Source organism: Peromyscus maniculatus, chromosome 15 (assembly GCF_049852395.1).
Source record: "Peromyscus maniculatus bairdii isolate BWxNUB_F1_BW_parent chromosome 15, HU_Pman_BW_mat_3.1, whole genome shotgun sequence".
Classification (NCBI taxonomy): Eukaryota; Metazoa; Chordata; class Mammalia; order Rodentia; family Cricetidae; genus Peromyscus; species Peromyscus maniculatus.
In genome coordinates, this window is record NC_134866.1 from 26,204,072 (window position 1) to 26,223,286 (window position 19,215).

The window sequence follows — 19,215 nt, forward strand, 5'->3', positions numbered from 1 at the left end:
TGTCTTCTTAAAACACAGTCATCACACTGAAACCTCCTCCATTTGATATTCTGCACGCATTTGACATTTTGAGAGCCCTGCTATTCCTTAGATGTTGTCCGTCCCTGCTTTTAGGGTGTGAGTGCTCCGGTGATTACCCACTTCCCTCCTGGGCCACGCCTCTCTCTCTTGCCCTGGCTTCTCTCAGCAATATACCTGGGCTTTTAACACCCCAGCGCCCCCACCAAAAGGACACATTTGACCCTGTGCTCTGCTCCATGAGCACTCTTCTGAGGAAACAATCATTCCCACTGTTACCGAAATTTCCCTACGAAAACTCTTTCACAGACCCAGGGCTCAAGCCTGTCACCTGAGCTTTCCAGTGGCTGGACAGATTTTTAACCCTCTCTCTCATCAGCGTCTCGAATACAACCTGACAGAAACAAAATACCTTTTCCTTGCCCTGTGCCTCACCTTATACACGGTGGCCCCCAGAGCAGCACCACCACTTTCCTTCCTATGCAGATAAATGATTTGATTGCCGCATGCTGTTAGCTTTAAGTCACAGCTTCCAGGGAGGTATTTTAACCCTACTTCAGCTGAGAACCATTTTTTTAAGCGATGCATAATTCTGAAATTTAAGTTTTTCAGTTGAATGGAAAAGTGAGGCAGGAACATTTGTTTCTCATATTCACATGGCTGCTAGTCAAATAAAAAGTGAAAATAAACCAAAAGTTTGAAATCAAATGAAATGAATGATTAGGGAAGAGATATCATGTGTCAAAATGGGGAAGGCAGGTGTCTTAGTTAGGGTTTCTATTGCTGTGAAGAGACACCATGATCACAGCAACTCTTATATAGGAAAACATTTCACTGTGGTGGCTTACAGTTCAGAGGTTTATTCATTATCATTATGGTGGGAAACGTGGCAGCATGCAGGCAGACATGGTGCTAGAGAAGCAGCTGAGAGTTCTTGCATCTTGACTCACAGGCAACAGGAAACGGTCTGTCTCACTGGGCGTGGCTTGAGCATAGATGAGATCTCAAAGCACATCTCCGCATTTCCTTCAACAAATCACACCTACTTCAACAAGGCCACATCTCCAAATAGCATCCCTTCCTTTGGGAGCCATTTTCTTTCAAACCACCACAGAAAGGGAAAGAGACAAAGATTTGGAATGATACTAAGAAGGTGTGTGTATATTGGTTAAAAAAAAATAAGGAAGGCTTTAAATGCATTAATGTTTCGTCTGTTTATGGACTGCCATGGTTTGGCAAATGTCAATGACAAGAAAAGCCCGTGTGTTGTAGAGGAGGGAGTCTTTATTCCAGAAGATACTGTGAGTGTTTCTGTGCAGAACCACGCTTCTCCTTTGGAAATATGTGCTCAGCCGGGTCTACACTCCTAGCCTTTCAGCCAGCATGCAACACCATGTAGACTCCTGGCATATAGGGAAAAGTATCTGCCCACCAGAGAGGAGCCTAGGAAAGAAACTAACACAAGAACCCAGGAAGGGGGGTAAGGAGGGCAGAGGCACACAGAAGGAGGGCAAAACTGAGATGGTATTGTCTTTGAGTGAATATCTAAGAGCTGACGGTGTGGCTGTGTAACACGCTGCTCTATCAACACCACTGAGCCCTGAAATCCTCTTTTGAACTCATTCCCTGTCCCCCAGTCACTGTTGTAAGTAGAGGGAGAAAGTGTTTTCCCAATGACTACTGTCAGGTGGCTTTCATATCAAGCGTCTGTTTCCCTTGGTTCCAATTAGTTCACATAAAAATTATTTAAAGTTTACGATTGGAGCATCACACATGAGTGTGACATCTAATGACACACTGGGTGGAGAAACTCTAGTATAAATATCATCTATCAAATTCCCATAGTTTCTCAACAGGATAAAAATGGGTGGTAGTGGTGGTGATGTTGGAGTAGGGAAGGATCGTTCTAGAAAGAAGTGGGTGAAAGAGCAGAACCAGTCTCAGGCAGCCAACTGGGAAAGCTGAAGGTATGTGACCCTATGACCTCTTAGTCGGTGACCAGAATGGCCATCTGCTAATGCATCTTGGCAAATGAAATGGGAACTAAGCATAGTGGCTGGCATAGGGATCACTGCGTTCACAGTAACAACAGATGAGGAAAAGCTGGTTTCTGTTGAGTGTGAGGCTACACAAGTTCCAGATCTCCAGGAGAAAAGTTCCCATGCACAGTGGAGATGTCAAGAGTTGCCAAGGCGGTGGTGTGTTCTTGCTGCTGGGACTGACGGGTGTGGCTTGCTGTCTATGGCTGTACCGGGGTCATGGTTATCTTTCTGATATTCTTAGCCAGACAGCTCAATGTCTCTTACCTTCCAAAGTAGAAATCCCTCTCCTTTCCATATATTTGGAGGGGGGGTGGGGTTAGGGTCTCCTATGTATCCCAGGCTGTCCTGAAACTCACTGTGTGGACCAGGCTGGCCTTGAACTCACAGAGATCCACCTGCCTGTGCCTCCCAAGCACTGGGATTAAAGGTGTGTGCCATGACGCCCAGCCCCTCTCCACATTGTCTAAGGCAAGTTTTAATGACTGTACCTGCTCATTGAGCCGTGTGACCTCAATTTCTGATTTCTGAATCTTTATCAGAACTTGATGTTGAAGCACTGGACAAAACACTGTTTATGATCATCTTATTTAACTGCACCTGCTGTGAGGATTCTGTCTGATGTGTCTCTTAGGTAGGCTGAAAATATGTTTAGCAGGTATGTTGTTTTGAATGAGAATTGCCACCCTAGGCTCATCTTTGCCTACTTGGTCCCTGATAGACCTGTTTGGAAAGAATTAGGAGGCGTGGCTTTGCTGGAGAAGGTATGTCACTTAGGTCGAGCTTTGAGGTTTCAAAATCCCATGCCATTCCCAGTTTAGCTCTCTCTCCCTGAGCTCCCAGTAAACTCTTCTATCAGCTGCCTTGTATCTCTTCATAGCAAGAGAAAGGTAAGTAAGACAGAAGTTCGTGTCCAGCAGTGGGATATTACTGTGATGGGCCTGATCATGCTGGGGTTTTGTTGTTGTTGTTGTTGTTGTTGTTTGTCTGTTTTTTAAGTAATGTGGAAGACTTTAGAACTCTGGATTAGGAAAATGGCTAAATGTTGTTAAGTGGGGCGTAGTGAGCTCTTCCAGTAGGAGCTTGGAAGACAATGGTGCTAAGAGCAGTGGAGGCCCAGCTTAAGAGTTTTCGGGGGGGGGGGGGATATTAGCTACTGGGCTAGAGACCGTTCCTGTGACAATTTGGCAAAGAATGTGGCTGCTTTCTGCCTTTGTCCTAAGAATCTGCTTAAGGCAAAACTGAAAAGTTTTAGACTAATTCCATGGACTGAGGCGATTTCAGGACAGTCCAGTAGTGACTCTGTCATATTGTTATCAGTAATCACTCTCATGCAGGTCTACAACGAGAAAGAACAAGCAGGACAGAAACAACAAACGGTCAGTGTGAGGATAAGAAGAGCACCAGGGGACGGACTGTCGGAGACAGCGCTTGTGCTGAAAGAGCCCAGGGGAGGGAGGCCTGACGCCCTTGCCAGGCCTCAGCGGATTGTGTTCCTTCCACTGTCATTAGTGCTGAAGACTTTCTTAAAACCCTGAATAAAAGCCAGGGGATTTTGTTGGGGGTGGAGAGATGGCTGGCCCAGTGGTTAAAAGCACTTGTTGTTCTTGCAAAGGACACAGGTTCTACTCCCACCACCCACATGGTGGCTCACAACCATCCATGACTCCAGCTCCAGGGGATCCAAAGTTTTCTCTGGACTTCTGTGAGTAACAAGCACCAGGCACCAGGCACATGTAGTGCACATACATGCATACATGGCGGCAAAATGTTCATATACATAAAATAGATATCAAAATTAAAAAAAAAAAACAACTTCAAGCTTTCTTGGAAATACCTTTTACCAGCTTCTCCACTGGAATTATCTAGTGAACATTCATTCACATAAACAATGATTACCAGCATTTAAAACCATATATATATATTTGTGGTTGTTGGAACAAGAATGGCCTCCATAAGCTCATATAGTTGAATGCTTAGTCACCAGGGAGTAGAACTCCGATAGGATTAGACCTTGTTAGAGGAAATGTGTCATTTGGGGTGGGCTTTGAAGTTTCAAAAGCCCAAGCCAGGGCCAATGTCACCCTCCCTCTCTCTGACTGTGGATCAGGATGTAGCTCTCAGCTATTGCTCAGATGTCTGCCTGCATACTTCGATGCTCCCTGCCGTGATGATAATGAACTAAACCTTGGAAACTATAAGCAAGTCCCCAGTGCTTTCGTTTCTAAGAGTTGACTTGGGCATGTTGTCTCTTCACAGCACTAGAACACTGACTAAGACAATACCCACGCTCCAAGTTTGCTTGCAGCTTTACCTTCTTCAAACTCCTACAGACTAGAAAAGCATGTCCACGATCTGGCCATAAGCCACTCCTAAACAAAACAGGCCCACTTTGTGAAGTTTAAAGATACTATATCATCAGCCCACACAGTGATGCCATACTTGCCCACAGTCTCCTGGGTTATCCAGGTAGAACCCACACTGACTGAATGCCCCAACTGCAGGAAGGCTCCCTGCTCACTGTGTCTTTCTGGAAAGGAATGACAATCCCATTATCCCAGATGATGTCAGTGTTATTCTGGACATGAGGGAACAGAGTGTAGGTTTGCCGAGCCCTGGCCCACTCCAAGAGAAAGAACAAATCACAGAGAACTGGCTGGGGTGAAGAGCGGCCGGGTCTTCCCCCTTGCCGCCGCACCTTCTCACACAGACCCTGACTGTGACGGTCAGACCTTGCCTGTGACGGTCTTTGAGAATCTAAATAAAGGCATGTGTCCTTGTGGTAGGCAAGTCCTTTCAGATCTCCCAGCTGGATGCTTGGAAATAGAGCTGCTGCGTTTGCACAGAGCCTGTACTCCTAACAGCCTGCTCCCAATAACTGCTACAGAGAGAGCAGGCATCAGCACAGGCGCTCCTAAGAGACCAGGGGTGCGACGATGGGCATTCTGCCTGAAGACTGTCCTGTGAATATCTCCTCCCAAACTCATGGTGAGATTTAACCACCACGGTGTCAAGAGGAAGAATCTTTGAGAGATGATGAAGTCATGAGAATTGATGCCTCCATTGCAATGTTCAGAGAGGTGGGGCACTGATATAAGAGATAACTTTGACCCAAGTTTCCTCTTCGTCTTGCAAATGCTTCTTGCCTTTCTAAAACATTGTGTCACAACCCAAATGCCTTTGCCTGCTGATGTCAAGTTCTTGGACTTTGCAAGTCTTTAGAACCAGACCAGATAAAATTTTATTGTTTGTGAATTATCCAGTCTGTGGTGTTCTGTTATTATAGCAGAAAATGCACTAAGACACTAGAAGATTCTGCAATGGCTTTACTGACTGTCTGTTGCATGGACAGCACTCTAAAAGGGACCCACCAGAACCACCTTCTACCCTGCCTTCATTTCTTCCCTTCCATTCTCCCTCCCTCTGTTCCTTTCTTCTTTCCTTCCCTCTCTTAGAGGGTACTTTTAGTTGTCTTCTCATTATCTCTTTCAGGTGGTTCCTGTAAGAAATTTCTTGAGCCAGGCTAGGGAGATGGCTCAGCAGTTAAGACCACTGGCTGCTCTTCTAGAGGTCCTGAGTTCAATCCCCAGCAACCATTTAGTGGCTCATGCTCATCCTCAGTAATGAGATCTGGTGCCCTCTTCTGGCCTGCAGGCAGACATACAGGCAGAGCATTGTATGCATAATAAATAAATAAATAAATAAATAAATAAATAAATAAATAAATAAATAAATCTTTAAAAAGAAATTTCTTGAATTTTAATCCATTTTCTCATTGATGTAGGTTGTTATTGTTTGAATATAAAAGGCTCCCCATAAATGTAGGGTTTTTTTTTATGTTTGATTCCCAGTTGGCATTGCTGTGTTTGGAGGTCACAAATATTAAGAATCAGGGCCCATCTAGAAGAAGTAGGTCACTGGAAGTAGACAGTATTCTTGACTGCTTCCTGCCTGCCATGTTGAGAACAGCTGTCTTCTGCCACATTCTCTCACTGCTATGCTTTTCTGCTAAGGTACCCAGGTCCAAGCAACCATGGATTGACTCCTCTGAGGCCGTGAGCCCAAAGGAATCTTTCCTTCCTTGTCTCTGTCAGGTATTTTGGTCACCATGATGCTAAATTGCCTAGTTCACTGGCTGAATCTGATCCTCAGGTAAACCTACACTAGTTGTCCCCAACATTGGACAAACTGTCTTACACAACTTGGCTGGGCAGTGGTGGCACACGCCTTTCATCCCAGCACTTGGGAGGCAGAGCCAGGCGGATCTCTGTGAGTTTGAAACCAGCCTGGTCTATAGAGGGAGATCCAGGACAGGCACCAAAACTACACAGAGATACCCTGTCTCGAAAGAAAGAAAAAAAAAAGACAACACACCTCACAGTCTATCCACGGGCCTTGTGGTGATTGCTGGCATCATGGTGAGAAGCCTGCCCTACAACCTGCCCCTCATTGCCCACCACCACCGTCATCTTGCTTCTCTCTGGGCTTTGCCTTGTCTTTCACTTGGGACTCAGTGCTCCTCTTATTTATCTTTCTCCCTGCAAAGGTCGACTATCCAGTCTAGTCCTTATGTAGCTTCCAGAAATAGGCATCACTACCCTGTTCACACCACCAACTATTGGCCATTGTGTAAAGGTCGGCCTATTGCTTAAGGATGCTTCAGGGATGCCCAATCATTTTTCTTCCCAAACTCATTCCCTTCCTCAGCCACAGGGGCTGTCTTGGCATACTGCATGTTGCCCCCCAATCTTAATAAAACCAATTCTGCTAGCTAACAGCCATCTCCCTTTGGTGGCACAGTGGTTTTTTGTTTTGTTTTGTTTTGTTTTGTTTTGTTTTGTTTTTTTAGCATGTACAAGGCCCAAGGTTTGATCCCTAGTGCTATTTTTTTTTTAAAGTGGGCATAGCCTAGAGTGGGCTGTCAGCTTTAGAAACCAAAAATAAATTTTAACATTAGTTAAATTTATTAATATAATTTTAAAAAATGATTATTTACTATTCTATGAAAAGAGATTCTTGTAATAAGGACAAGACTACATGGAGCACCTATAATCAGTATTTCAGAAAATCCCAAAGGAATGTTAGTTTAAAACCAAAAGAATATTTGGTGGGTATAGTAAGAAAATAATTAGATTAATTGAATCTCTAATAACATCATTTATTAATTCACTTACTCATCTAATTGGGTGTCTCTCCAGGTTCTCTGATGCAGGCCTCTGCCCAAGCCATGTCTTTGGCCAGGGAAAGCAGATTATTAATGAGCTGTATAAAACTCCCTCTTCTTTGATTAAGCTTGATAGTGTCAGCACAATCCCATTTGTTAAGAACCTAAGATTAACTAACCTTGCTTTTCCCGATTATTTTCTTTACATGTTATATGTTTATATATTCCATCTCATTAGCGTGTAGTCTCCTGGGCCAGAGGTCTAGCTCATTAATTAATATGCTCTTGCATGTCTATTCCTGACTGGTAATATATTGGCATCCATACAAGAACTGTCCTTCCTCTCAGCTCTTCCCAGACTATAAATTGTGGCTTCCTCACTGTCCTCCTTCTGCCACTTGCCCCCTTGTAGAGAGAGGTCCGATCCTAACAATCCTGCTATACTTTAACCAAGAAGGCATCCTACTCAACTTGGCACAGTGTGCCTAATGCCTGCACATCTGCTTCTCCGAAGTTGCCCCATACTGCAAGAACCAAACAAGACCCGGGTTCCTCCGTGTCATCCCCCCCTGAGAACCCTTCCTGGGTAGAACTCCCATCCGTAGTGCCATGCACCTGTCTCTTTGCCGATGCTGTCTGAGCATCTCTTTAACCTTGTAGTCAGTGACTATTGAGTCTCATCAGCACTTTTTAAAGCAAGGGTTTTGCATTAAACATTAACCGTAGAGATAAGCTTTATATACTTTGCTACCTTCCCCAGCAGCCCCTCGACAGGGCCATCTGTCATCGTAATCTCGCTCCTGTTAGAAGAGTCCTCCCGTGGTTCTCACTCACTGTGGGCCTTTCTGCCAGAGTCCTACAGTAAATCCTGTTGGTTCTCGAACCCCCTGCCTCCTGGCTGACACTTGTATTGCTCACATTCTCCGGTAGTCCTTGACTTCTTGGCAGCTCTATGGATGTGCATAACCATATAATCCCCAAGGAGCTCTCTGACCTCCCACCTAGCAACTTCAACCCTAGGCTTACCATCTTCTCTCTAGCAATATCTCTATTTAAAATAAAACCCACATTTTCTCCTCAGTCTCAGCTGGAAAAGGGTTATCTCGGAGACCCCAGAAGCATAATGATCTCGCCTGTTGAATATGAAGTCACTGGGTCTTCCTCCTGTCCCACTCCCCTTTACTCTCCCTGGCTCATGTATCTTAGACTGACCTCAAACTTGCAAGGCAATGAAGAATGATGACTTGAACTTTTCATTCTCCTGCCTGTACCTCCCAAGTTCTGGGATTACAGGCGAGTGGCACCTGTTTTTGTCCAATGCTGGGGGTGAAACCCAAGGCTTCCTATATCCCAGGCAAACACTCTGCCAGCTGAGGTACATCTCCAGCCCTCAGCTCCATTTTCTTACAGAAGTGGGATCTGTGAAAAGACTTCTGTATTCTGGCTCCCAGCACCCGAGGATCATGTCTGTACTGTGACAGCAAGAATCTTCTAAGGTCAAGGCCATGGAGTTCAGATCAAGGACGTCCAGGTTATAGGTCCAGACTATAAGATGCAAACAGAATCATGGCATTTTCAGGGAATGAGTGCTCTGCCATTCAGGACCAGGAGTGGCTTCCATGGCCCTGATTGCCACATATCCATCCTCTGGAAGAGGCTGAAACCTGCATTATTGGGTTTGGAAGTCCGTGTCACTTACCTCCTGCTTCTATCAACTCTAGCAGCCACATCTGAGGTCATGGGTGCTGTGGTGGGAATCACATAATGGAAGCTTGATCTTCATGCATCTTGTGGTATGTCGATAAGACTTTTATAAGAGGTGGGCCTTAGTGGAAGGTGATTAGGCCATTGGGGATGCCACGCTCCCAAACAGATTAGTACTGTCTCCACAGAGTGAATCATGCCTGGTAGGAATGAAATTGGTATTTGTGAGAGCAAGTTGCTACAAAAGAGTAAGCCTGGCACCTCCCTGGTTCATGCTTCCTCGATCACATACATGTTCCTCTGCGTGCTTCTGAACTGGCCGCTTCTGCTTCTCCACCGTGTCGTGACTACAGCAAGAGGTTTGTCAGGCCACCAGTGCCATGCTGATGCACCTTGTCGCTTCCATAATCATAAACCAAATAATCCTATTTTTTTGATATATAATCCTGCATCAGCCTTTTTTGTTATAACAACACCAAAGTGACTAATACAATGGGCAAGCAGAAGGTAAATCAACTCAAAGATGGAGGCCGAAAGTTAGTGAAGGATGCGTAAATCCTGTTGTGAATGAAGAGGAATACAGTGGGAGCTTGTTTCCTATAGCTTCACATATCTCAGAGAATACTGTCAATCAAGTCGGCCCTCTAAACAGTTCTTTCGAGAACCTGCTGCCATTGACTCAATGGAAATAGACCCTGGTTTAGGTGCAGCTGTGGGGCAGTTTCCCAGAATGCATCTCTCCTCTTTGCTAAGACCAGCTGAAACTCAAAGATGAAGCTTCCAATAAGATAGTCTGCAAAGATGTTCTTGCCTTTTGCATGGGTCTCTGCTACAGCAGACTTGTTTTCTCAGCCTTTACAAATTCTAGTTGGCAAGGTGTGACCCCCTGCTATGGGATTTACCAACTACTCTTTCTCCCCACTAGTCAGATGAGCCTTGGGGGAGAATTTGACTTTCATCAAGCACAGAATCTTAGGATCATAGACGTGAATAGGTGAGTAGATGATATGGTCACCTGTGATGCCACTGAGATGGCATCCTGCTATCCTTGACAATCCTTGACAACAGAATTCACGGTTTTGAAAGTCTGCTATTTCACTTAAAACATGACAAAGTGTTAAAAACCAAAACAACAACAACAATAAAAAAGAAAAAAAAAAAAAAAAAACCTTTCCTGGAGTCTCAGAGCAGTAATAGACAAAGTTGATGCTTGCCTTGGTTATTAGGTATATGGCCCCTCTGCAATATCACCTCCATAAAGGCCAATAACCTTTTTGTTGTTGTTGTTGTTGTTATTTGAAGTCAATTTTAATAAAACCTTCTAGACAGAGCATCCATTTCCACATATCTTGAAATAAAGAACAGGAAAACTTATCGACACACCTTCATTCCTAGTCTTTAGTGACTGAACAGAAATAGTGGTTTTCTTCCAGCCGTGGTTGTCATACTTCTATCCTGATTTAATTCACACACCTTCATAACTGAACTCCTGTCCTCCAGGCCTTCGCAAAGAGTGAAGGCAAAGAGGAGACAGGGAAACCTTAGCCTGCCTGCATTGCCTCTTCTGTTGTTGCAGTTGGTATTTATTTGGGACAAGATTGCCCTGCGTAGCCCAGGCAGGCCTTGAACTCCTGAGGGCTGGGATCCCAGGCACATGCTGCCAACATTCCCTGCACCGATTTCTTTTCACTGACTTGTTTCCCCAGAAATATAAGCAAATGCATAAAGCTGGGCTTGCAGATTGCCATAGAATCTCTGGTTTCCAGCCATTATCCATGGTGCTCTGACTTCTGTGTTTGCTGGTACAAGGCTGTTCTTGCATGAAAACATGAATGTGGATTCTGACATTCCTTGGTTCTCTCCGGCTATCCTCCTTGATGGAAATTCTAGTGTCAGTGGCTTCATACCGGTCATGTGTGCAAGCCAGTCTCTCTCTCTCTCTCTCTCTCTCTCTCTCTCTCTCTCACTCACTCACTCTCCCCTCTCCCTCTCCCTCTCTCCCTCCCTCTCTATTTTTAGTCTGCCTTAAGTACAAACCTGTTTTTCTTCAAATGGCAACATCAACTTCCTGCTAAAATATTATTTGATTTTGAGCTTACAAATACATTCTGTGATCAAATTTAAAAGGTACCGTGTGTGCCCTGGAAAACAGTATTTAGTCAGTTCTTGATTCAGAATTGTTATCATGAATGTACAACATTTGAGTTTTATGAAACAATACAGTTCCAAGTCTAGAATTTGAATAACTCCAGACGCCTGGCTCCAAACAAAATGTCTCCAGCTATCTTGAGACATTCTCTTTATTTATTTGTTTTAGCCCATGCTTGCCATCCAAAGAGCAGGAGAAACTTCACTCCAACACTTGTAGAAAAGGCCTGGTCAAGAAGAGTCAGCAAGTCTGCTACTGGAGCTAAGGGCTATTTCTGTGGCTGCCTTTCTGGAGTGGAGTCGTCACCACTTAACTTCTGTCTCAGGGCCGCATTTTGCAGAATGGAAGATATCAAATGGGGTAAGTGGGAAGCTACACTCTTTAGTAAGCCCACAACATCTCCGGGGACAAAAAAGAGCTTTCCTTTACTGACAATAGCCATGACTCCTAAAAGCCACCATCTCCTTGAGACCTTTCTTTTGAAGGACACTCACATTTCCAGTGATCTAGTGATTGATACCTTGGCAGAACAAAAATAACACGAATGAAAAGGACAAGGACACCACGTACAGCCATGGCTATTTCACTCTGAAGGAGATTTCTGCCAGTGGATTGGAAATGGCTTCTGTAGCCCAGAGTCTCTGTGTATGTGTGCAGCACTGTGTAGTCTGGGTCTGTGATGCTAGGTCTGGGAAATCCCCCTTACACTTCTTTTGCTTTTGCTTAGTTTTCTGCTTTGTGTTCATCACTGTCCCTGTCCTCAAATGTTTTCCATTCCAATTAGAGGCCAGGATTCCACTTAGGGTTCCTAGTGAACTCTGTGGCTTCATGTCTAAAATACTAGGACTAAAGTTAGCTATCCTCATAGCCAGCCATTTGAGGCCCAAATTCCTCCAAATCATGTTCCATCATGAGCATACCTTCCTGATGCACAGACCCTCAATTAATTGATTACAAGACCAAACTAAAATCATTTTTGGCAGATGTTGTCCAAAATGCAATTAATTAGTACCCAATTATCTCATTAAAACAGATAAATTTATTTAGAGACCAGAGTATATCTAATTCACACAGTCAATATCAAATGACTCTGATAAAAACTGTGCTATTCATGAGAATATTATTCAGGCTTTATATGGTCATTGAGCAGAACTACTAACAAGTGCTCTCATAGTTTACAGGCCAGAGCTTCTCATGCTCTATGATGTAAAAGCTTCAAGGCTCAATCAATCATTTCTTCAAGTACTAGACAAACTGCAGAATTATTTCCTAAAGATGAGCCCAGCTTTCTGTACCTTGACCCATGCAGTGGTCAAATGACTATCATTCCAAGTAGGCAGCTACTCACATTTTATTAAATAGAATTCAGTTGCCATCAATCTGGGTTTTCCCCCAAAAAAGAACAAAGTTCCATCGTCAATTGACACATTCTCTCTTAAATATAAGACTCTGTCTGAAAATCGTTAACATCAAACTGTCAACTGGCCAATTCTTGTCAAAATTTCAGATTAAAAAAAAGGGAGGGGGGTGATGTTGATGGATAGCTACTTAAAAATATATGTAATGCTTTTATGTGTGCTCCGGTGGTGCCTAAATCTTGTTCAAACTCAACATCCGATACACAGAGCTGGACCAACTGCTGTTTCCCTCCCCCTTCCCCCCCCACATTACACTGCAGGGGGTAAGGCCTAGATGTCGATCCAGAGACACTAGAAGAAAAGCCCTAGACATCAGATGGCACATTTACTTTTGGAATGTGGCCTGAAGGCATTGCCTTCTTGGTTACTCAATGTGTCCCTAACGACCCTACTGTACAACACACTTTGGAACCCATGCAAACATAACCTATAGCCATCCAGAGAGACACGATGGTGCCACTTACTGTGGGCTGCAATAAGGGGCAAGTTCCTCCAGTCCGGGTAGCCATATGATGATACCTGGTGGAGCTCCTTAACGCAGCACTTTATGGAACTATTAAAAAGACCAGGGGGGAACAATATACTTTATACCATGCAGTAAACACAAATGTCACTTCCTTATGATGACTTGTAACTCTGGACAACAGAGTTGTGGTGTCCGTTACCAGATCCGAATCACAGGCCAGTGGAACTCTGGGGAGAGGTTGTTTTCTTCCCCTCTTGCCCTTGTTCCACTCCTGCTAACAAGTGTGTTCCACACTGTTCTTACCCCACTCGTGTCCGACTTGGAATGTTTTGGTAAAGAGCACTACCCTGAAGATTCTGCTGTGCCCTTGCTCAAGTTCACTGCAGAGGCAGCCTTCAGCCATGGTACACCCCTACATGAGGACATCATCACAAGTTGGAGGGCAATAGGCTGCCTTTCTTCGCTCAGTGGCTCCAAGCCACACCTGCCACGAAGGCTGACTCTGCTTATCCGTATCAGAGGTAACGGCAGACTTGAATTCCGCTCCTTTTGCACTGAAAACCAACACACTGCTCAGCACTGAGGCAGTCCCGGGCTCACTCAACAGTGAACAGCTCAGCAAGGCCCCAGCAAAACAGCGCTCCTCAAGGCTTTGGCTCGGAACCCCTGACCTTGTCTCAGACCACTGTGTGATCTCAGGCAAGGAAGGTAACTTTGCTGTGTTCTGACATCTAGAAAGAACACTAACTGTGGTAAAGCTGCAGGAAACACTCCGGAAGTCTGTTTCTAGGAAGCGGGAGGGGAGGACAGGGAGAAGAGATGGAAAGACAGATACGCATTCTTTCAATAAAGAATGAAAAGTCACACCTTTCATTTTTTTTTCCCTTTGCCTCTCAGCACACTTGGAGACACATTTGCTATTCGGTTTGAATGGGAAAGTAGACACAATCTTCTTGCCAATAATTTTGAATGTTTGTTTGTGCCTACTTTCACCTCTTCTTGAATCCTCATTTTTACATTGTATTTATAGTTCATTATTCTGTGTGGATTTTTTCTTATGTGGGTTTTGGGCTTTGCCTGAGGTTTGAAGAATGTCTCAAATCTTTTATGGAATGAGATGTGGTATGTATAAATGTGTGCATTTGGCGATGCTGTCCTGAGCATTTTTATGATACAATATAACAATATAATCTTATAAAGTTATCTTGTCTTCCTTAATACTCCCAGTGACCCTGTGAGACAGACATTATGAACTCTATTCCTAAGATAAGACAACCCAGCTTCGTGAACAGCCTTCCCCCATGGCCAGAATTTGATATGCATGTCCTGTCTTGAATCCCAATCCAAAGCTTTTCCTTCTCTAACTGACTTGGCCTCTCCAGAGTCATTAGCCATGCAAGTTTGCTACTGGCCTGACAAATAACACCAGTGACAAGAGCCTATCTGTACCATTCACCTGCTACGTGGCAGGCATTTTATATGCACTGTCTTATTTAGGGCTCCCCATAAGCCAATGCTGTGGTGACTACATTACCCTTTATAAGTCATCCGCTATACGTATAAGAGGCAAGTACCCCACAGGCACACGTAAGAGAGGACTGGGGATTTGAACCCAGATTAGTGCAACTCCCAAGTTCTTGCTCTCGGCCGGCACCCAGCAAGGGCATCGGCTCTGTCATCAAGTGACACTTCCTGAGGGTAGTGTTCAAAAACCTTTGGGTTTGTGTGATGTCACTGTGTGGCCTCGATTGAAGCAGACAGTAGCAGCAGGCTGTCCCCACTTCCCTGACCTCTTCCCAGAAGGAAAGCTACCCAAAGCGGGCAGCGGGATCGCCTTCACCACTAACCTGCTGTGGTTCATTAAAGCCTCAGGCCTTTATGATCCCCTTCGGGTCTGTGCGAAAGGGTCACAATCCCAGGCTTTGTGTCCCAATTCATGTTTCCCTTTATGTTCAACCTGAGCTCTGTGGTTTTCTTAACATTCTCTTTGCTGCCTGCTTTAAGATTTGGACATAGGCGAGACTACCAAAACTCACATAGTAGTACCGGCCATTTAAAAGCAGCCGAAGACTGCGTGGGGGAAGTCTAATTATTGCCTTGAAGTCTATTCTTTTTATCTTTGAGATTTATTCAGCTTTTAGACCCTTTTACCTTAAGATATGCTTTTAGGTTACAACAAACAAGGCTGGCTATTTCTGAAAATATTCAAACAAGGACTTCCATTTCTTTTTCATCTTTGTACGCGCACCACTTCTTTTCATGTTAACGGGACCGCAGGATTGCTGCTTTCTGGGCTGGCCATCTACTTTGTTGGTCAAGACTCAGAGTCTCTTTGTTACTTTCCCCAGCTCCTGACAGTCTGCGTTCCCTCCTGGTGACTGACCTCAGGCAGTAACACCATGACTTCTCGAAGCCTTGGTTTTGTTTGTGTTCTCTTTATTCATAAAAATGAAGAAAAACATTATTCTATCTCTCGGGTTGTTCTGAAGATTCGATGAGGCAACGTGTGTTAAATGCCTTGAAAATCATACGCTGTCATGAAAACTCAGACTCGCCCCCGTGGTCCCTGGTGCCAACTTCAGATAAAGGGCATGGGTTTAAGGAACGTGCCGTGTAAATTACAAAGGCGTCTGGGCCTGCAGCCTCATTATCTGGAAGAAAAGCAGAGAATTCTGTAAGTCCGTCCTGTTGTCTGCCCATCAGGGATCATGGACTGATCCTGCATCTGAGGCTTTGATGACCGGCATTTTTATCCACTGTCCTAGCACGTCTTCAGAGGTAGGAAAGAACCGCGATACACTTTGAATGCAGCTTGCTTCCTGGTGGCATTTTTCAATCTCAAAGCAGAGGTCATGAAGCTATGGCCCATGGATGGAATCTAGCCTTATCATCTGCTTGTTATCATCCCAAGCCAAGAATGTTTTCTACCTTCTAAAAGAGTTGAAAAGCAATCAAAATAATACTTTTAATATGTGAAAGTTATATGGAATTCTAATGTCAATGTCTATAAAATCTTTATCATGGCCTATCTGGGCTTTCAAAGTCAGCTGAGTCCCATCTTCAAGCAGTCATTCAGCACCTGCATATAAGGCGTTCTAAGTCCTCACTGTGAGGCTGCCATGCTGCCTAAGGGGTTTAATCAGTGTTGAGAACTTAACAGAGAGATAATGATCTAAACACAAAGGCAGCTTTGGCTTGGGGAATGGATAAAGCAGAGGGGTCCATTTTGGGGGTTCCATCAGGATGTGAATGACCAAAGGGGGAAAAGTGACAGGGATGGGAAATACAAAATGTCAGAGGTGGAAGAATATAATTTCTCTCGGCACCGTGACCCAGATACAACTAGACCTGTGCAGTGGCAGTTCTCTTTAGGGCCATTCCGGTCATTGATGTCAACACTTACCTTTATTCTTGCGGTTTGTATGATTGAGCAATCAATAGTTTTCTGATGCGATCTCCAGAGAGTCAGGAAGGATACAGCGCCGGGGGGGGGGGGGGGGGTGCACTTTATGATCCTTAACCCGGTTGGACTTTGCTCCACCCCACACCTGTGCTTCATGGTGCTCATGCTCCAGTGCTCCCAGCTCTGAGAACCAGCAGGCTCTGGCAGCCTCCAGCTCTCACACTTTCCCTCTGGGTTTTTTTTGGTTTCTCTCCCCTTTGCATGATTTTGCTTTGCCTGGGCCAAATTCACACCCCCACCCGTACGACTTAACTTTGCCTTGCAATTCGCCTCCTAGGAGAGAGGGGTCATAAATAATATATGAGGTTTCCCGGACCCTGCAAACATTGGGGAGTGAACTGGTGCTCTGAAAGCCTTTGTTAGTGGTTTGGGAGTATTGGCAAGTCCTTCAGTCTGTTGATGGATTTCTTACCTATAAGAATGGAAGCGAGGCCCAGAAAAACAGATTCCTGTGAGAAATCAAAGTCAAAGAATAATTTCCTTGGCAACTGCCAGGACCCAGGTACAAGGAGTTGACCCAGAAGTAAATGACGGTACCAGCCCAGAACACAAAACCGAAACCCAAAACAACCCCCACGAGTGCACATCAAGGTTGGCCAGTCACCGTCAGAGTTTCACCTCATCTGCAGCTTACATCTGCTCTTTGTTATACTGTATTCAGGCATCTATTCAGCTTCTCAGTGTGGCCAAGCCCAGCGATGACCCAAAAGACTCAAGTAGAAGGGTGAACAGATCAGCACTCTCTCGGCAGCTGATGACCAGGATGAGTTCCAAGGAGCAACTTTTTGGACTAGGGCAGACCCATTCTCGTGGATCCTAGGAGAGCCAGTCAGAGGAAGTGGCCAACAGTCACAGGTGGAGAGAACCAAGGACACAATACCACTGATGGCTTGCTAACAAGGGCCCTTTCTGGGGAATGTTCCATTTTTAAGCAAATGAAAGCTTATTTCTGCCACCAAGTCCTTTAAGCAGAACTGACTTCTCAGTGGGTAAAATAACACTGATTAGCAGAGCACTCCAGAGAGGCCTCCAGGGTCGGATTTCACATCCCCTTTGGACTTTGTCTGCAGGCAGTTAAGCATTCAGGAGAAAATCCCTTCTCTTTATGTGGCTTCTTTAACTGCATCATTTGTGAGACAATTTTTAAGAGTCAAATACAACAGACTGCCACGCTGGTACTCCTCTTATCTGAGACTCTAGAAGTTCCCAGCTGATCTTTTCATATGGCTGATTTTTCCACACCCCCCGAGTCACTACCATTCAATTAAAAAATAAATAAACAAAAAGAGGGAGAAGGGGGGAAAAGGTCCCTTGTGTTACTCAGCAAGACTTAGGTGATTTGTAAGTTTCTAAAAATCCTTCCAGCCCTGCTTATTTTGACAAAACTACTTAACACTTCAAGCAATGAACTACAGGGCATAAAAGTATAATCTGCAGAGAAAACCTTAATCCTCTGTAGTAACCCATTTGAATCTCCTCAAACACATTTCCATGTGGAGGCCTGGAGAATTAAGTCAATTGTTTGATCTCAGAAGAAAGGCAATTAGGGCTCTCTCTTGATCTTTCCAGCTGAATTCTAGGCAGGGGCAGCCACTGTTCTCCACAGCTGCATGAGACCCCTATTACTGCAATAAAAGAGGTGAGCATTGGACCCGCCACCATTACGTCTCACTGCATTTTCATTAGGAGCTGTTTTATCGGAGAGTTTCAAATCACGACGGGCTAATATGCAGCATACAAATGATTAGCTAGCCGGATTAAAAAAAAAAAAAAAAAAACACCCCACTTCATTTAAAACTTTCTCCTAATATGAAGTGAAAGAACTTTCATGGGCGCCTACTGGAGTCATGGGACAGTTGGCTTCACTTACCGTGGGATTATTGGCACAAATGGGGGAGGGGTTCTCTTCAAAGGGATGTCTCTGAGCCCCAGATCTGTGAGTCAGCAGTAAGAACCTATCTGGGGTGGCCGCAAGGGAAAACAGTCTGGGGTTTGATTTAGAATTAAACTCAGAACAGTTCCATAAGTAGAAAACAGCAGCCGTTTGGTGACAATTGAGTTAGAAATAAAAGATGTGTTACCCAAGATGACCTAAGATTAAATAAAGGTGGAGCGTATTGGAGAGGGGGCTGAGGCTGAAGATCATGGGCATTGGTGGGAAAAGCCTGTCCCAAGCCTCCAGCTCACGCTGTCGCCAAACACTGAGCTTCCATTACTGGTTTCTGAGGCCGTTACTGTCTTAGAGCTCCCAGAGCTGACATCTGATTTGTCCACTTCCTGGGAGCTTCTGCCTTGGGAAAGAAGACAAGCCAGGGCAGGCAAAAGGCACTCTACTTCTGCCTGGATTCCACCCTGGATTCCACGGGGGCTCCTGGGGTTCAGTCTGAGAATCTAGTTCCTGCTGCAACCAAGTGCAGGAGATCCTGAGAGGGCAGGCACAGTCCAGTGGACCCCAATGTCATTCTCCTCACCTCAGTCTCAAGATGTCCTTCAGGAAGATGGTGTAAAGGAAGCTACATTATTGCTGGAGGGAGCTGAGGCTCTCGGGAGAACAGCCAAGAGGAGCCCAGCTATGTTTATTCATGGAACAGTGATGAGAGCCCACAGGATCAGAGTGGAGTACTAGAAGCCATTGCTTCCAAGGTAGATTCACGGTGGTCCTGCTCATCAGGAGCTGTGGACCAGTGAGGGAAGGTGGGTATGCCAAGGTATAGTGACAGTAAAGATTTGGGGCATCCCTTTAATCCTGGCACTTGGCAGAGGCAGCTGGATCTCTTAAGTTCCAGGACACCCA

The 19,215-nt window shown here is 44.8% G+C and overlaps 1 long non-coding RNA gene across 1 annotated transcript; it reads right to left on the bottom strand.

The window, feature by feature from the left end:
- Window positions 1-15,187: 15,187 nt before the first annotated feature.
- On the bottom strand, window positions 15,188-17,423 carry LOC121822777 (uncharacterized). Its single transcript, XR_006064001.2, has 3 exons — window positions 17,056-17,423; window positions 16,834-16,870; window positions 15,188-15,609 (listed from the first exon to the last, which is right to left on the bottom strand). It is a non-coding gene; the product is annotated as an uncharacterized LOC121822777 (long non-coding RNA).
- Window positions 17,424-19,215: the final 1,792 nt, after the last annotated feature.